Consider the following 18,081-nt stretch of genomic DNA (forward strand, 5'->3'; position numbering starts at 1 on the left):
GAACAAACATGAGAGTTGAATCTGTGTATGGAAGGAAGGAAATCTGGGGAGATACACATTGTCAAGGAGTGAACTCTTCCTCAAAAGTGACTTTTCCCATATATTGTTGATTATTTCTCAAAAAAACTTTTTATATTTTAAACATTTTTGGTAGAAATCTTTAAAACTTGTTCTTATTCATCCGCAGATATTGAATACAGATTGCCTATGCCTGAGCAGTCCTGATGATTCCGTGCTGTAATACACCGAAACACGCAGAAATTACTGAAAGACTCCTGGCTCTTGTGCCCATGCACTGAAACATCATGACAATCGCTTCATCTCTTAAATGCAAAGCTGGGGCAGTTATAACTGCTTCGTGGTGTCATGATGATTAACAGACACGATACATGTGAAAATAAATTAAAGAATAGAATATGCAATACTAGCTAGCTATATTTTTCTGTCTTGTGCATTTTAGTTGCTTCTATGCAGATGCTTTGGCTGCTGCCCGTAGCTGCTTGCTTTTTTTTTTTTTTTTTTTGCGGTACGTGGGCCTCTCACTGTTGTGGCCTCTCCCGTTGCGGAGCACAGGCTCCGGACGCGCAGGCTCAGCGGCCATGGCTCACGGGCCCAGCCGCTCCACGGCATGTGGGATCTTCCCGGACCGGGGCACGAACCCGTGTCCCCTGCATCGGCTGGCGGACTCTCAACCACTGTGCCACCAGGGAAGCCCAGCTGCTTGTTTATTTTATGCTACACAATTTAGGGGAAGAGTTGAGGACTCCAATCAGAGTGATTTATACAGATTTTAGACTGCTACCTATCACTGGAGACATTGCATGAAACAGAGAAAAGAGCGTGGAATTTTTATCCAGAGAATCCTGAGTTCAAATCCTAGGTCCATCTTCTATAAGTTATGTGCCCCCCGGCAGTATTACTTAACATTCCTGAGCTTATATTTCTATTCTGTAAAGTAGGAATAACAATGAGTATAACGAAAGTTTTGTGAGGTCTGTATTTTGCAGGTTAGGCACCTAGAAAAATGCCTGGTGCAACTGGGCATTTGATATCTTAAGTCCTTTTTCAGGAGAATTTTTCTCTGTTAGATTAATAGCTGTGCCCTGGATGGTTTGGGACTCCTGACATTCTGAATAGCTATCCAGTAATTCATGTTTATGGCCACCTGTGTGTGTGTGTTGGGTCTTTGTATCATAAGGATGTTCTGTGTTCTTGTAATGACTGAATATGTTCTTGATTTTTATTTCTCCTTAAATAATATAATAATAATTCTCTTTTTTCAGTGAACGAGACAAAGACAGTAAGTCAGGAGAGATTCTGAGTGTCGGGGCCAAGTTCTTGCTTTAAATTCAGAGCGCCTGAAGAAAGTCTGGAACCTCACAGGTGGCTGGTGAGATACAGTGAAGGGGAAGGGAGTTTGTGGGAGAGGGGGAGGGAGTAGGGAACCGGTTACCCTGGTGTTTTGTTGGCTGTCCTGGAGTTAAACTTCAGGCCCTGGGGCATTCACCTGGAGAACATGTGCCAAAACTTTTCTTTTTCCCAACTTATATTCAAAAATTCAAGTGAAAGGGTAACTTTTTATGCATGGTATACAAAGTTAAAATAACACCTTAAATTCCTCTGTGTATGGGTTTGTTTTCTCTCCAAATGGTCAGAGTTACTGAAACAAACTTAGAAAGAAGGTTATTTAAGGTTCACAAGACCCTCTGGGAAGAGCCCACTTAAACAGACCAGCCTTTGGGACTCTGAGAAAGACCAGTGTAATGTTGTTACCTGACATTAGTGAGAAAGGACCCCCACTGGGTCCCAGGAGCTGCCCGTGTTGTTGTTAACTGCAAACACCAGAGTTTGTAGGGCAAAGAAAGGAGACCAGACTGGGGATCAGGATGCCGAGCTCCTGGTCCTGCTACTTGTGTGACTTGGGATAATTCTCTCAGTCTGGTTCCTCATCTGTTTTGTAAGGCTAATAACACCAATTCCGTAGAATCAAAGGTGAAGAAGTTATAAACCATCTAGGTAATGAATTGTACAAGAATTTTGCAGAGATTACAATATGCTGTACAAATTCAAGGGCTAATTCATTCTGCATAATTTAGCCACATTTAAATCCTTCCAGACTCCAGATGTGGTATAATGTGTTAGAGCAATGATGGTCTTAGAGGTCAGCTCCTTGAGTGCTCTGATTTTACATATGGGAAACTGAAGGAGAGAGGCAGAGAGGAAGGGACTTGCTCCCCACATAATATGGTATGTTAGTGCCAGGGCTGAAGAGGGAGCTAGGAGATCTGCTTCCCTTTAGACGCTTCTTTAAAAACAGCGTCTCTTCTAGAGAAGGCACGTAATCAGTAATGGTTAAGTTCAAATGAAACAACTTTGGGTGTTATGAAGCAATGAAATTCAAGGAGAATCAGGTGGGGTGTCAAGAGAAGCAATGGTGAGGCCATGCTGCCTTTCGTGGCTTTGTCTCCAGATCATTATAAGCTCTGTCCCCTTAGGGAATAACGCTCTTCACGTTTCCTTTTTCCATCTTCTAAACTCACACGTGACTGTAAGGTTTGGGGACTGTCAGCACACAGCTGGTCACCTGGTCACTTGTAGACAGGTGCATGTCTTACCTCTTTGTTTGGGAGAAGGGAGTGTGACTGAGGTCAGGTCAGCACATGAGGAAGGACCGGCTTTCTAGGTGAGGGTCCTAGCCCAGGAGGGCTAGTGTACATATTATGTCTTTTTCCACAATAGCAAGGCCTCTGAAGAGCAGAGGTGGGACAATTTTCTGTTGATTGCCCTTCCTTTCACCCCAGATTCTGTTATTCATAATGGATTGTGGGGTAGGCCAGCCCCAGCCCGAGAGTCCCAGATTCAGACATCCCATGAAATGTAATCAGCAGGTCCCGGGCAGTCGAGCTTCTACGGGGTAGCCATTAGATATTTTGAATTTTTAATGCTTTAAATTTCTCTTTACACTGAAGCTTCTCCCCTTCCTCAACTCACTAATACCTCAGGCAGGGAAGCCTTCCATTGGAGGTGGGAAACGTCTCTCCCCCTCTAATACCTGTCCCTAGTCAGCTCAGGGCCTTTAGGGCTGCAGAGGGTTTGTGGGAGAGAGTTAGCGAGCAAGAAAGGTGCGGCTTGATGGGGACTGTCATGATCAGTTATTGTTGCCCTGTGGGTTTGGTGGTAGCTCCACACTCATACTGGGGATCAACTGCTGCTCCTTTAACACAGTCAATGCCCCTTCAGACTGGCCACTTCCGACTCTAGATATCAATATCTAGCCTTGCCTGGGGTTATCTAGCTGCCCAGCTCCCAGGAGGATTCCTGGGCAGAATTTTTCATAGCATGATATATTCTGGTATCTTTATACAGGATCCTTATGGAACCCAGGGGAAACTCCAAACCCAGGCTGTTTCCAGTGCAGCCTGTCTCCTCCCTCTGCTTTTAGGGTGGCCCATCACTGCCCCGCCTTGTGGCTTTCTCCAAGCTTGGAGCCAGCACTAGTCTCTGTGCCTTTAGACCCCAGGTCGAGCTCTCCAAACTGTAATCCTGAAGCCTCCCACAGGTAAAAGGGATGCCTTCCCTTTCTTTTCCTTGTGGAATGTGTGTAGGGGTGGTGTAATTCTTAGCATTCTTGCCAAAGAAATCCTTTCTTCTTGGTCTCTTCAACCTCAAAGTTTTTCAGAGTGGATTTTGGACTAATGATTGCCAATGTGATTTCTGAAACATTTCCTTTGCAAGTCCTGCATTAGTGGGCTAGCATCTCATTTTATAATGTGTTATTAGGAAGAATCTCATTTTAACTCCTGTTACCCTTCCACTTGAGGTGCAGGCAAATCACATTGGAGCCTGCCTTGTCTGCCTTGAGGGCAGGTTTGAGGGATTTCAAAAGTGGTCACGGAAAGAAAGAAACTTTGCAAACTATATCCTGTAGAAATGTTGGGCGTTACTCTTAACATTATCCTTTTTAATGTAAATCAGAAAATCCAACTGAGTAGATAAATCACGTTTAGATCCTTTCAGGTAAATGTGTTGGATCTTTAGTGATACTGACTGGCATCTTTGGTCACTGAGGTGATTCATTAGCAAACGGTGCTATCCAAGATCAGCCCGGTTCAGACCACGTGTCTCTCTCTTTAAAGGAGAAACTATCTTTATTAATGCCTGACTGTCCGCATGTCAGTGGAGTGGTGGCCTTTGGTTACTCAGAGGCACAGACCAAGAATATGTCACTGTAGCCTTTGGTATGAACTCTTGGTACCCCACAAAGAGGAAATATGTTTTTGCTGTTTGCAAAGGAATTCAAGACCTTTATGGTTACCAAGAACTCATAAAACCAACGAGCCATATATTCGAAAATGATCGCTGGGTCCAGTCTTCAACAAGCCAGTGTCTGCTGATCAGTTTGGGAAACACATATGAGCAACTAGGGCTTTCGAGCTGAGAGTGTGGTGCGGGGGGTGAGCGGGATTTCTCCTGAAGGCATCTTGTCTTTCTGTATGCTTTCTCTATGGAAGAACATGAGTGTTTCAACAGGTTTGTTTTATGTTTTCATACGCTGAACAACAACTACAGCAAGTAAACAAGCAAACAAAAACTAGGTAGAGCAAAAGCAGAGAATCGAATGTATGTTTCCAATCCCCAATTTTTTTTGTTTTGTTTTTTGGTTTTTTTTTTTTGCGATACGCGGGCCTCTCACTGTTGCGGCCTCTCCCCTTGCGGAGCACAGGCTCTGGATGCGCAGGCTCAGCGGCCATGGCTCACGGGCCCAGCCGCGGAGCGGCATGTGGGATCCTCCCGTACCGGGGCACGAACCCGTGTCCCCTGCATCGGCAGGCGGACTCTCAACCACTGCGCCACCAGGGAAGCCCTCCAATCCCCAATTTTTAAAGTTTATTTGAAGTTTTAAGTTGTAACCAAAGGATGAATCATAGCACTGTGTACTTTCACTTTTACCTATCCCAGAGGTATAATCTCTCAGGAGTGAAAAACAGAATCAGAAACTTGGGTCTTTCCTGACCTTACTAAATTATAATTTCCAGATATAATACCACATCTTTTATTTCTTTATCTTTGCGTATATTAGCCTAGATGAGCTGATCACGAGTGTGTCTAAGTGTATGTGTGTGTGTTTGTGTGTGTATGGATATTGAGAGAGGGAGCGAGAGCATGGGGTATGGGGTTTAATTCTATTCGAAAGTTGGCACCCAGCATTTATTATGTAGCCCCCAGTGTTGGCTACGTCTGACATTTAGTCTTTCAACAAGTATTTATTATCTCCCATGTTCCAGGAACTCTGCTAGTTTCTGGGGGTACACAGTTAATTAAACCCTGTTCCCTCAAGGTGCTCACACTGGAGTTGGAACGCTTTCACTGCAGTATGTGGAGCACAGAGCTTGAAAATTATTCACTGTGATACACCTTTATTCTTTATGTGGTATTCAAACAATGAGACAATCCTTGTTTAAATACGTTTTAGAACTTTAATTTGAAAGTGCTTTTTCCATAAAGGATTCTTGTGTGTAGAGATCATAGTTTTATGAGGAGTGGGGATTTTTCTTAGGCAGATTTTCTTTATAAATTTGTAGTCATTGATGAAGTGACAAGAGTGGGAGATTTAGTGGGTGGCAGAGAGATCCACATAACATCTTTGGAAGTTGCTAAAATCAACACGAACAAGATGTTCACGATCATAGCTTTCAGAATTTGGACCCATAAAGGTATTGTGTTTGTGTCTAGGACCAAGAGGCACTGATTTTTATTTTACTATAATATTGCAGATTCCACCACTGGCAACAGAACTTATCATAGCATTCTTTTGGCAAGATAAAACAAAGTGGTTACACTTCATTCTGTAGTAGGGTTGCCCATGGATCTGGAGAAATGAACTCAGTTGATGGGAGTCTAGGGCCAATGGGACTGGGTTGCTGTTCTGATTCCCAGTTAGACATCAATCACCTTCACAGGAAAGAAAAGGGGATTCTTCTTTGCCTGTGGCTGCCCCATAATGCCAGCTGCCAACGCTAATCATATGATTATTAGAAGATATGGGGAGGGTGTGAAGACTTAATCTCTCCAATCGCATCTCCCAAAGGAATAACTCAACATACATGACTTTATCAGTCCAGTTGCTAAGGTTTTGGCAAGCACTGCAGATTAATACCTACCAAAATGGAGCCCAGGTCCGTTGGAAACTTCTGTCAGTGAAGCGAGCAAGTCTGCTTCGAGGGTCTAACTTTGCCTTGATTTTTCCTGAGATGAGAGGCCTTAGTTCTCATACTGCCAGAACTAGTTCAGTCTTCAGCAGGATATGGTGCTAGTTAGCGTTTGAGTCTCCTAGGTATCCTGTGTGAATTAGACCTCTTTATGTGGAGGACAGAACGGAAGTCTGCCTAAGAAGCAGGCCTCTGGCTTCTGCTTTTCCAAATGTTACTCAGCATTGTGGACATGCTCTCAGGCATCGTCTTGGGTTGAGAAAATGACATCACCCAACCACAACCAGCTTCTTGCCAAAATCTTTCACAAAATGCACAACAAAGCAGCATTTTAAAGATGAAACATTTCTTGTTGATGGAGCAGTCACTGAAGGTCCGATATTTCCAGGAGACAAGAGGGTAGTGGTCTAACGGCTGCACTGAATTGAGGTCGGTGGAAAGAACTGATAGATAGTAGAGATCTGCAGAAGGATGCCGTTGGCTGTTGGCACTGAAGAAGGAATAGGGGACAGATGAGAAGTTGGCGTGGCATGTGTCCCTAGGGAACAGATGAGAAGTTGGCGTGGCATGTGTCCCTAGTCAAGGCAGTTCTACGGTCCAAAGCTGGGTGCCCTGGAGAAGAGGTTGAAGGGTGGCTCATGATCATGGAATATGCATTGACTTGGCATGGGCCAGGCCTTCTAGGGGTACAGTGGATGATGGAATAGTGTCGGCCATGCCTCACTATAATGGCTTGATATATATGTATAATAAACTTGCCTCGTTTTTCCAAACTAAATCACATGCTGTGCACTAAAGAGTCAATGTCCTTAGCTCAGACCTTTTCAGTATGACTTACTTTGCAGCCATTCTTCTGTAGCTGATTATAAATTTTTATCATCTTCTAAAAAATGACAATCATGCCCACATCCTTTTGAGACCAGGGTGCACAGCCACGTTGACAGTGGTATTACTTAAGAGTTACACTTGGCATGTGGAAGCCCCCTCATTAATAGGTGTTCCCATTGCCCAGAATCTTAGCACAGGGGAATCCCCTGAAGGCTCTGGGCTCATTCTTTCTGATATGACCTCACAGATCCTGCTGTGAATCCATTGCCTTCTCCTCCTCATCTGTCTCAGCGACAGGCCTGTAAATCACACACGTTCAGAATGAAGGCTCTCAGGATTTGCTTGACCCAGATGTATGTTTACTCTCGCGCTCGCTCTCTGTGTCTGTGTTTGTGTGTGTTTTTAAGTAGCTTTACCATCTGGCTTAGCTGAGGCCGCAGGAGAAGGGAAGAACATTATGAGGGAGCAGAGGTAAGGCATTGTCTGGAAGAGCTGTGGCCTCACAGGCAAGCCCAGTTTGTCTCCTGGGCATCTGTGCACATACACATGCATGGATGTCATCAGTGTGCACTCTGGGGGCGTCCATCACTAGGTAGCCCAAAAAGAAGGTCTGAAAGTTTCTTGTCACCCTGAGGACACATGTTGCCTTTAACTCTTGAGTCCCAATTAACCTGCCTCATTAGTACAATTGTGTTCACCTGGGGTCCAGTAGGTCACTTACTTAGCTCCTCAGCTGGGACTCGGCAGGCAGTGCTGGCTAGGCAGGAAGTCCCTGAAGAAGCATGGTGAACCAGTGTGATGAACCCCGGGCCTGAAGACATAGCTCTCAGTGCTCACTCTAAAGGCAATGGGAAGGGTGTAGTGTTATCTTACTATTAGGAGGCCTGGGCTTCTCGACTTTTATGTCCACGGTCCTTTGTAATCCACTGGGGAGAATGAGAAGGGACCAGTGGACACTAGGCCACTTTGGATGACACAGGTGTGTGAACTAACTCTCTTCCCCCTTCTTTCCTGACCTACCTGTGATCTTCTTGGGCATATTACGTAGGAAGACCCCAGAGGGTTAAGTGGAAAGGCCACTTTTATAGTTTAATTGCAGTTCTGGAACCTCTCCATTCTGCATTTGCTGTCACAGTGGACATGATTAAGACCCACTAGAGACTGCCAGTGGCCCAGTGTATAGTTTCTAGTTTTTCTTGAAAGAATCTTTTTGCATGTATCATGGGCAAGCTCTTCCAGCATGGTTGCCTCGTTCATTGTTCAAGTGTTCTGTCCCTTTTGAACAGATACTGCCTGCAACACAGGCCAAGCTTCAGGAAGTCAACCTCCAAATTATAGGTCAACTTCTTATTTGAACAAAGTTGTGCTTAGGAAAAGCACCCTCCTTGCCCGTCTTCTGCCCAGGTGCCCATGGGGGAGAAATGGGGCCCAGTTCTCATGGGGCCCAGCCCCGCCTTACCCATTCCACCAGAGCTGAGTCTACCGTGTGCACTGGTTGAAAGGGGGGGCAGGAGCGAAGGCTGTGGCTGTGTCAGTGTTAACACACACCCACACACACGTGCATGGGGGATGCCTTGTGGACTCACGTTCCAAATAACTGGACCCTTCCTCACTCCTGACCCCAGCAGGACTTTTGGGAAAGTACGTCTTCTCTTCCCTCGGACTAGGACGTTAGGAAGCAGAAGGCGCTGCATCTGCACAGTTGATCCTCTTGGGATCAGAGCAGTGTGTGCTGTGTGGAAAGTACTCATAGCTCTGGACTTGCAGGCGTGGAGGATGACCTCAGTGACCTCGCTTATTCATCACCTGCTGTACACAGAGCAGTGGGTGAAACACTGTGGGGGGCACATCGGTGTGAGGCCCGGGTCTGCCCTCCAATGGATCAGTCTGGAGAGGACACAAGTGAAGCAGTGATGTGGCAACGGACGGGATGGATCAGTGGAGACAGCAGTTGTCAGAGGAGGTTTCAGGCGGAAACTGGGTCTGCGGGTGGTAAAGATATGAAATGAGGGTGGTGGTTCCTGCCTTCCCGTGTGGACAGGTGATGAAGGGACATGGAGGGGGGCTGGGGTTCTCACCTGAAATCCCCACAGGCAACCAGATTTCCAGGGAGAGTGTTCAGCTCAAGCCTACCTCCCTGCAGTGGCAGAAGGATAGAGTTTAAAGTAAACGTCCGCTGCTTCAGCTGGGTGCTCTGCCTCTGGGCCTGGAGGATTCTCAGAGATCTAAGACACAGGGGCCACTCTGGGCTGCTCGCCCTGAATGGCCACTTTTTGATCTCCTCAGGGTTTTCTTTGACCATTTAAGTGACAAAAGGGAATTTCTTGGAGGGGGAGTGGGGAGATATTTTTAGAATGAAGGGCATTTAAAAAAATAAGACAACTACTGCAAGATTTTGAAATTTGACAGAAGCAGATGACGTTTTCCATCCCCACCATGAAACTTTGCCCAATTTCTTGGACCTTTAAATACCACAGATAAGCTTCAGTTTCTGGCTAGGAGGAAAGGGGCTCATGCAGAGATCTGTGGAGACTCAAAATGACACCTGTGCAGGGGCTGCCAGTGACTCTGGTATTTCAGGCCCAGATTTCCTTCTTTTCCCCTAATTATCTGGATGCTAACCCTCTATGTGTAGGATTTGGCTTCAGGACACTGAGTTTTAAATTCCAGCTTCAACCATTTACTGGCTGTGTGACCTTAGGTAAGTGAGTTCACCTCTCTGAGCCTTATTTGTAAAATCAGGACAATTCCATTCTAAAATCACATAGGTTTGGGGAGGCTTATTTGCTTTATGGGAGAGTATTGCAGGCCGAGTGCAGTGAGAGATGCTGGGCGTATAACGTAGGGCTTGCAGCTTAATACGAAGACAGATGATCAAAGCAATAATTCTAATATGACATGAAAAGTGTGACAACGTGTTAAAAGTGATGTAATAGGTGAATGTGTGTGCAGAGGTCAGTGAAGGCTGAGAGAAAAGGGTGGTGGAGGCAGAGGTAATGGGTCAGGAAGTGCTGTGTGACTGCATATTTGACCTGAGACTGGAGGGTGGGAGCCAGGGAAGCATGAGTGGGTGGGGCAAGGGCAGCCTTAAATAGACGATTCTGTCTGAGCGAGGGCAGGGAAGTGTGGAGGCGGCCCACGGGCTGGGAGTCACGACTGGGTGGGACTGAAGCCTGTGGCCTGCGCCGGGGGTGGGCTGGCTGAGCGGAGAGAGCGTGCCGACGAGATCCACACCATGGAGGCAGGTCTGACGCTTTGGATGGAACGAGTGTCTTCTTAGTGGCATCTCTCACGACTGGCTTTTCTGAAATAGTGCTGTGGTCCTGCCCTCAGCCACCCTCTAGCCCACTTCTCTGCTTTCTTTTCTTCAGAGCAGTTCTCACTATCTGTAATTCTTTGTCCACTTTAAAATTTAACTTTTAATTTAAATTAAATTCTTAACTACTCTATCTTCAGTGTTGATACATATAGTTGGCGCAAACTAGACACAATAAATATTTTTTCAAAGGATGAGTAAACAGCAGATGATTAAACGCGTCTGAAGACAGAATTAGCAGCAGCCTGCGTCACAGAATCTAAGAGACGCCCTAAGGGACGGGGCCGATTTTGTGGGTGAGGAAAGGAAGAGGTCACCTTCTGGGCGGCAAAGTCCTCTGAGGCTGGGAAACTGGACATGCCTCCCATTATTTGGGAAGGACGGAATGAGTGTCTGTGCCCCTTCTGGTTTCTGCAGAGAAGAGAGGCAGTGGCCGACTCAGAGAAGCCCAGGAATAGCAAGAAGGGATACGTTGCCTCCACGTTTCTGCCCCAGATGCAGAAGCCTTTATGATCTTGGTCATAGGATAGACGTCTACTTTGGGCTCCTGGTTTGTTCTGAGGTTTGACACCCCCTCGGCTACTCTGCCACACTGTAAAATGCATGATGTATTGGGTCAATGTGGCTTCATAAAATGCACCCCAATTCGCTCATTTCCATGATCGTTCACAGTAGCTGCTCCCGTCACTTCTATGTTTCCCTTGAGAAGAGATTTTCTGAAGAACTCCTGAGGCCATTTATGATCTCTGACTCCTCCTAAATTGTCAGGTAGTGATGAGATAAGAAGAGGAAGCGTTGGACATCTTTACTGCTCTGAGAAAGTTGGTTGCACATACTCTTGTCGCGAGCACCAGATTCAGACTATACATGCCTTTTATAACAACCGTATTCCTGCAACACCTGTTAACTGAATCCTCATTTTTCTACTGACGTTTTTATTCAAAAATGCCAGACATGCATTTTCTCTGGCCCTAATGACTCTTAAAGTCAGATACTAGAGCCTAATATTGACTCCACTTCAGTCTGGCCAAATAGCTGATGGCTTACGCATCAGTCCCAGATGCAGGGGCAGGAGGAGGTGAGCAAAGGGACTGCGCACCCAGGGTCTAGCCACCATGAGAAGCCGTTAGGCCTGAGGGGCAAGGCAAGGGAAGGGGCCAAGAGTGTTACTGGACCCTGGTGAGACCTGGGTCCCTGAGAGTCAGCCTGCAGCACAGCAGCTGGGACTAACTAGAAAGCAGCTGAAGCCGGAACTGAGATGGGATGCAGCTGGGAATCCGATGGGGAGTAAGTACACACCCCAACCTCTCTTTCTTCCTGCTCTTTGCTTTCCTGCTGGTGCCTCCCATTGACCAAAATAAAATGGAAGCTCCGAGGCATAGAGGAGAGGGAAGGGCAGGAGACTCTTGGAAGATTGTGGCAAACAGGCTCATCAGCATAGAACATGAACAGACATAAACGTCCAGAAGGTTCTTCTTCCCAGAATCTGGCAGTGAGTTCCTTTCTAAAGTGAAGAGTCCCAAATATCTAAATAGATAAATGTCTTCTTTAGGAAACAGCCATCAGATGTCTGCTGTGGTTAAGCTCTAGATTTGGTGCTGGCGATTTTACTTTGAGTTTTCTTCAAGCGAGGTACTTCCCTATAGAGCCACCCTGGATAATTGACAAAAATAACAGTCAGTGAGTCTTCTGGGATTTCTTTTAAAAAGTCTGGCCCCAGGTTTGAGGACTGTTTTTGAACTTCTTCCTACACCTCAGCTTGGGCCAGATCTGAGCGTTGTTTTGGTGAGTGACCGAAGTCTTGCTACATCCAAGCGGGTCTTGAGTACTGGCTGGATTTGCACTCAGTTGGGCCAGTCTTTGGTTATCTGTAGAGACCTCTATTCTCTAACTGGGGAATCGTGTGTAATTTCTGTGACACAAAATTGGGTGAGTGGAGAGCTAGGGAAAGGTCTTGCTAGAACGTTTCTAAGCCCACCCGTGGCCTGGGTGGGGCTGCTTGACCAGCTCCAAGGAACTGACTGAGAATTTTGAAGATTCCACGTCCCATATTGTGTGTCTGCTTTGGGTGTTTGTCATTTTAGGTTAAATAATTTTGATGCAGTTACTGGGTATTTCACAGAAACTGCTTAACATTTCTCCATTGCTGTGCATAAGTTTCTGTAGTAATTGGTGAAGATTTCTTCACATTGGAGAGAGATTAGCCAAGTAGGATAATCAAAAAAAAAAAGGTTAAGCTGGAAGAGATAAAGGGATTATTTCAACCACTCTCTCTTTTTATAGGTGGAGAAACTGAGGACCCCAGAGGGCTGGGGATGTACTCAGGGTCATACCATGAAGACAGGGACAGAGCCAGGGATACAAGGGGGCGGGTCAGGCGCAGCGGAGAAGCAGGCGGGCCATGGCCAAAGGCTCAGCAGCATCCTCTTGGGGGCTCCTGCCCCGCTTCCTGGGACATTCTCACTGGCAGGTGAGGCTTCCCTAACACAAGCAGCCAAAGCAGTTGCTTGTGCTATTCTCACAGGTTCTGAGGCTTTCCTTTGCCTGTATCCTTCTCTGTGAATACTCAGAAAGAACAGAGAGCTTCTCTCATATAGTGTAGAAATCGGTGTTGGAAAATGATACAGTTTTTAAACCCTTAAAATGTGCAGAGCTTGGGACACGAGGGCCTGAGATTCATGCCTAGTTAGTCATGCTGCTGCGAGATTTATGAACTCTGCCACCAAACTAGGATTCGTTGCTTGCAACACTGAAATAAGAGCTAACATTTAGTGGGTACTTAGGACGCACGGGTCATTGTTTTAAGCAATTTACATTATTAACTAATTTAGTTTTTACCAACATCCCATGAGGTAGATACTCTTTTTATTCCTATTTTTAGCTAAGGAGGCGGTGCTCAGAGGTCATGTGACTCGCTCAAGGTCAGAGTCAGTCAGTGGCCACAACAGAATTTAAATCTCAGTGTTTTGACCGCTCTGCCCGTATTCTTGACCAGGGAGCTATAGAGCCTTTCTTTTTTAGTATCACCACTGCTACATCCATGAGATGTGGTTTGTTTTCTGAGGACCTTCCATCGCAGAGCCTCAAGTATTTCTGCCTGCTTCAAAAAACAACCGGAATAAGTTTTTGCATTACTTATGACTGAATATTCATGATGCCACAGCAGTCTCTACCTAAAAGGCTTCCAAGCCAATATACCGGCTTTCTCTGACCCCCGAACTGGACAGCCTTATGCGGGAACAAACTGTGTGTCTGAACAGCCCAGTTCAAAGTATTCTGGTTCAGTGGCACAAGTAAAGATTACTCAGTGTTCTTAGATTTCCAAGAATCTTTCCGTGAGTTTTTAGGAAGAACATTATTTTGTTATTATTAAAGTTTTGAAAAACCACAGATAATAATTATAGCAAAGTTTTTTCTCACACAGCATTAATGTACAGTGTTGCAAGACCACAGTGTTCTTATTTACATTTTATAGCTGGAGAAACAGAGACCCAGGCTCATATTCTACAATGATATGGACAGCAATGCACTGCGAGCCCCCAGGTCCCTTCCGGACTCTGCCTCCACCTTGATGTGTGACTTTGGACATGTCCTTTTCTCCCTCTGGGTCTCCTCTTACCACTTATTATATATGAGGCTAAATATGATTTCTGAGTTCTTTTCCATTTCTGAAATTCTATGACTTACTAAGATCAAAGCAAGTTACTTGTTAATTGATGTGTTTTATAGATGACATGGTTTAAAAAAGGAGTTGAGGTGGCTTATAGGATTAAAATGCACTTAAACCAGGATGGTTAAAAATAACAAGAGAATTGACAATAATAAAAAGCGATGCAAAAGAGATGCTTCAGGCACCAAGACTGAGGGTCAATGTTATGTCTGGAGTCCCATAATCCAAGGATGTTGCTGCTGAAATTAACTCAAGAGACTGTGGCTTGTCTGCATACATCCCGGCTTCTTAAGTTTCTCCTGCAGAGCATTCTGCTAGTAAGTGTATGTTATTTTCAAATGAAGCAGACTTGGAAATCTGTCTTTCTGACCCACAGAACTGTGAGTCCAGAGCCTCTTGGCTGTTATGACATGAAGAGGCTTGGCAGCTCAACCAGGAGTGGAGCCCAGGTCTCCTGACTTTTTCCCAGGGCTCTGTCCATGGCGGCTGCCACCTCCTCTAGTGACAATGACCGTTCACCATATGGCAACATAGTACAGGCAGGGATTTGTGGTATATACAGTGTTTCCATAAACAGGATCTCTCTGATTCTCTTAATCTCCTGAAGGGTAGGCAGGAAAGGTTCTATAATTCCCATAGTATAACTGAGAGAACAGGCTTAGAAATGTTGAGTATTTTTCCCATGTTAATGGAGAACTGTACCCACCTTGTTGACTCTCTGAGTGTCCATTTCTGGCTTTGTGCCATCACTATGGCCGGGCTCCTGGGGACTCCAAGTGTTCTATATTGATGTGCCAACAGTACACGTCTCAGGAGGTAAAGTCAAAGCAGCTTGTCTAAGCCCAGCCCACACATGGCCAAGCGACCATCAGGGAGAACCTTGGGAAGCAGAGGATGGGGGTCCCCAGCACTGAACCCTGGCGCCAGATGCCAGGGCTTAAGTTTGAACTCTGTCATCTCAGACGTTGCTTTTAAGCTCTGTAAGTACATAAAACATTGTGCTATGTATTGCACAGGTCTTGGGACTGAGACTAATGATATTGTGGGAAAGCCAGAGTTTGAAGCAGGTTAAACCTCTCTGAGCACAGCAGGAGCTTTTCATCAAATTCAGCTGCAGGAAACCCTTGAACTGGACCACATTGCTACTGAACATGTCATCAATCAATCAACAAATATTTCTTGAGACAGCAATGTGAGAATTCAATGAGATCACCTAAGTGGCAAGTTAGGAGGGTAGCATGGTACAGAGCAAAGACATGGGCTTTAGAGAAATTCAGAAGTAGGTCTGAAGACTGACCCTGTATTTTATGAGCTATATGAGCCAGACCAAATCACCCAACCTCACTAAGCCTCAGTTTATCCATCTATAAAATGGGGAAAATACCTACCTCATTAGGCTTTTGGAAAAGCACTTATTGCCTATGAATTTCCTCTCCTTTGTCTAACATTTAAAAACTATGAAGTGACAAATCATTGATAGTTGCCAGTTAATTATTCCTAGGTACTTGACATTGTACAAGACAATAGGAGGGGTAGGAAAGAGGGCGACACGGTCCCCTTTCTCCTTAGAGAGACAAGACTATCCAACAAATAAGGCAAGGTGTGGGGAGGGGAGGTGATTGAGGGTTTCTGGGCTTAGCAAGAACTTCATGGACAAGGTGGAGATGGATCTTGTTGGGTGGATGAGAGCATGGAATAATGAGGGAGACAGGGATTCCAGGTGAGAGGGACAGCAGAAGCAAAGGCTGGGATGGTTGCAGGACAGCATAAAGCCTACCCTGAACAGAGTAGATAGGAAATAAGGAAAATAATGATAAACAGTGCCCAGTGGGTGAGGCAGCAAGAGAAGTTAACACATTTAGGTCTGTTACACTACCTGGCACAGAATGCTGTAAGCTTTTTCAGTAGAAGAGTGATTAGGCCTGGAGGCTGGAACTGTCTTCTTTTTTGTATCAAATTTCCATAAAATTTTTAGCAAAGGGCTTGATGTTTAAGGATGCTCAGTAGTTATCTGTGAAGTAATAAACAGGTGTCTATGGAAAGTCAGTCTGGCAAAGATGTGTGTGATGTTGACAACCCTTTCAAATGTAGACCTTCACACCAGACACCAAATGACCGAACTCAGCCCATGGAAGGAACTAAGAGGCCAAGTTGGATTTGCGTTTCCACATTGATTCGGGCTCACTGCAAATGACTCCATTTATTTCATTTAGATTTTTATCTTGTGCTTTCTAGAATACAAGAAGTGTTCATGCTGGTTGAAAAAAATACTAACACTACAGAAAGTTCCCACTCATGCTCTCTTCTTCTAGGCTTCTGCCACTTTGAAAGCCTTCTTGTCTTCCTTATGGACCATTTCGTTGGCCTGAAAGTACATAGCATCCACTATCATATACACATATAGTCCTTTTAATAAATTTTATTGAGGTATAATTTCCATAAAATAAAATGTACCAAATTTAAGTTTAGTGTTTCTTACGAGTTTTAACAAATATATATACCTCTCCTCTATATGAATGAGATCATACTGTACATACTCTCCTGCAACTTGTTGAGGCATTCAGCAGTGTCATGAACATTTTCTTCATGACACTGACTTCTTTTTAAATTATTGCACAGTCCTCTGGTATGGATACCTTTAATTTATTGAACTATTTCCTTATAGATTGATATTTATATTTCCTTCATATTTCACAATTCAAATGGAGTAATGAGATCCTTTTACACTTGTCTTTGATACATTAACAGGTATTTCTATAGACCGGATTCCTCGAAGTGGAAATTTTGGGGCAAAACCTTTAAAACTGAAAAAAAAAAAAGAGAGAGAGATTGCAAGCATCCTTGGAGATATTGAGGGTTCAGTTCCAGACCACTGCACTATAGCAAATATTGCAATAAAGTGAGTCACACAAAGTTTTTGGCTTCCTAGTGCATATAAAAGTTATGTTTAAAATATAGTCTATTAAGTAGACTATAGCATTATGTCTAAAAAAGTACATATATTAATTAAAAAGACTTTATTGCTAAAAAATACTAACCATCATCTTAACCTTCAGTGAATTGCAATCTTTTTGCAATAATATCAAAGATCAGTGATCACAAGTCACCATAACAATTATAATAATGAAAAAGTTTGAAATATTGTGAGAATTACCAAAATGTGACACAGAGACATGAAGCGAGCAAATACTGTTTGGAAAAATGGCACCTATAGACTTGTTCGATTCAGGGTTGCCACAAACCTTCAATTTGTAAAAAAATGTAGTATTTGTGAAATGCAGGAAAGCAAAATGCAATAAAACGAGGTGTGCCTGTGTTACAATTTAAGCTCCCATAGGGTAAGAAAATGCCCCTTTTCCAAAGTGTTCTCGATTTGAAGATTATCACACGTTACAAATTTCAACAGTCGGACAGATGAAAAATAATAATATGTTACTGTTTTAATTTGCATTTCCTAAATTGCTGGAGAAGATGAGCATTTTATGTTTATGTTTATTTGCATTTCATCTGTGAATTCACTGTTCTTATATTTTGTCTTTTTTTTACCTGTTTTTCTTTTTCATATTGATTTGTAGGAACTCTTTATATTAGGTCTTTTTTTCCCCTACTAAGCACTCAAGTTAACATGTTAAAGTGTATTCTAGAGCAATGTCGCTCAAAGTTTAGTGTGCTGAAGTATCACTTGGGGATCTCGCTTAAATAGAGTCTGATTCAGAGGGTCAGTGAATTGGCCTGAGAATGTGCATTCCTAACAAACTCCCAGGGGCTTCCAATGCTGCTGGTCCACATACCATACTTTGAGTAACAAAGTCTTCAGGTTTATGAGGGTTTTTTTGGGTGGGGGTAAGAGTCCATCATACTCAAGGAACGATGTGTGGTAGGTTTTTCTTTCGTTAAATAAAAGCACTAGGAATGATCTAATGAAAATGATCAGTGTGGAAAGAAGGCAACTGTAATTGTGGAAATGATTGGCGTCATAGCCTTTCTAGGGAGGTGATGGGTGCTGAGGTGGTGGGAGGTTGGCCTTTAAGGCCCACCTCTACTTACATGTAGGCCAG

General features: G+C 44.3%; 1 long non-coding RNA gene across 1 annotated transcript in view; it reads left to right on the plus strand.

The window, feature by feature from the left end:
• Positions 1 to 1,021: 1,021 nt before the first annotated feature.
• Positions 1,022 to 18,081, plus strand: part of LOC307196598 — a 131,533-nt gene continuing 114,473 nt past the window's right edge. Inside the window, exon 1 of the long non-coding RNA XR_013831181.1 lies at positions 1,022 to 1,390. This is a non-coding gene — a long non-coding RNA (uncharacterized lncRNA). The remainder of the gene's footprint in view (positions 1,391 to 18,081) is intronic.

Source organism: Stenella coeruleoalba (genome assembly GCF_951394435.1).
Source record: "Stenella coeruleoalba genome assembly, chromosome: 13".
NCBI lineage: Eukaryota > Metazoa > Chordata > Mammalia > Artiodactyla > Delphinidae > Stenella > Stenella coeruleoalba.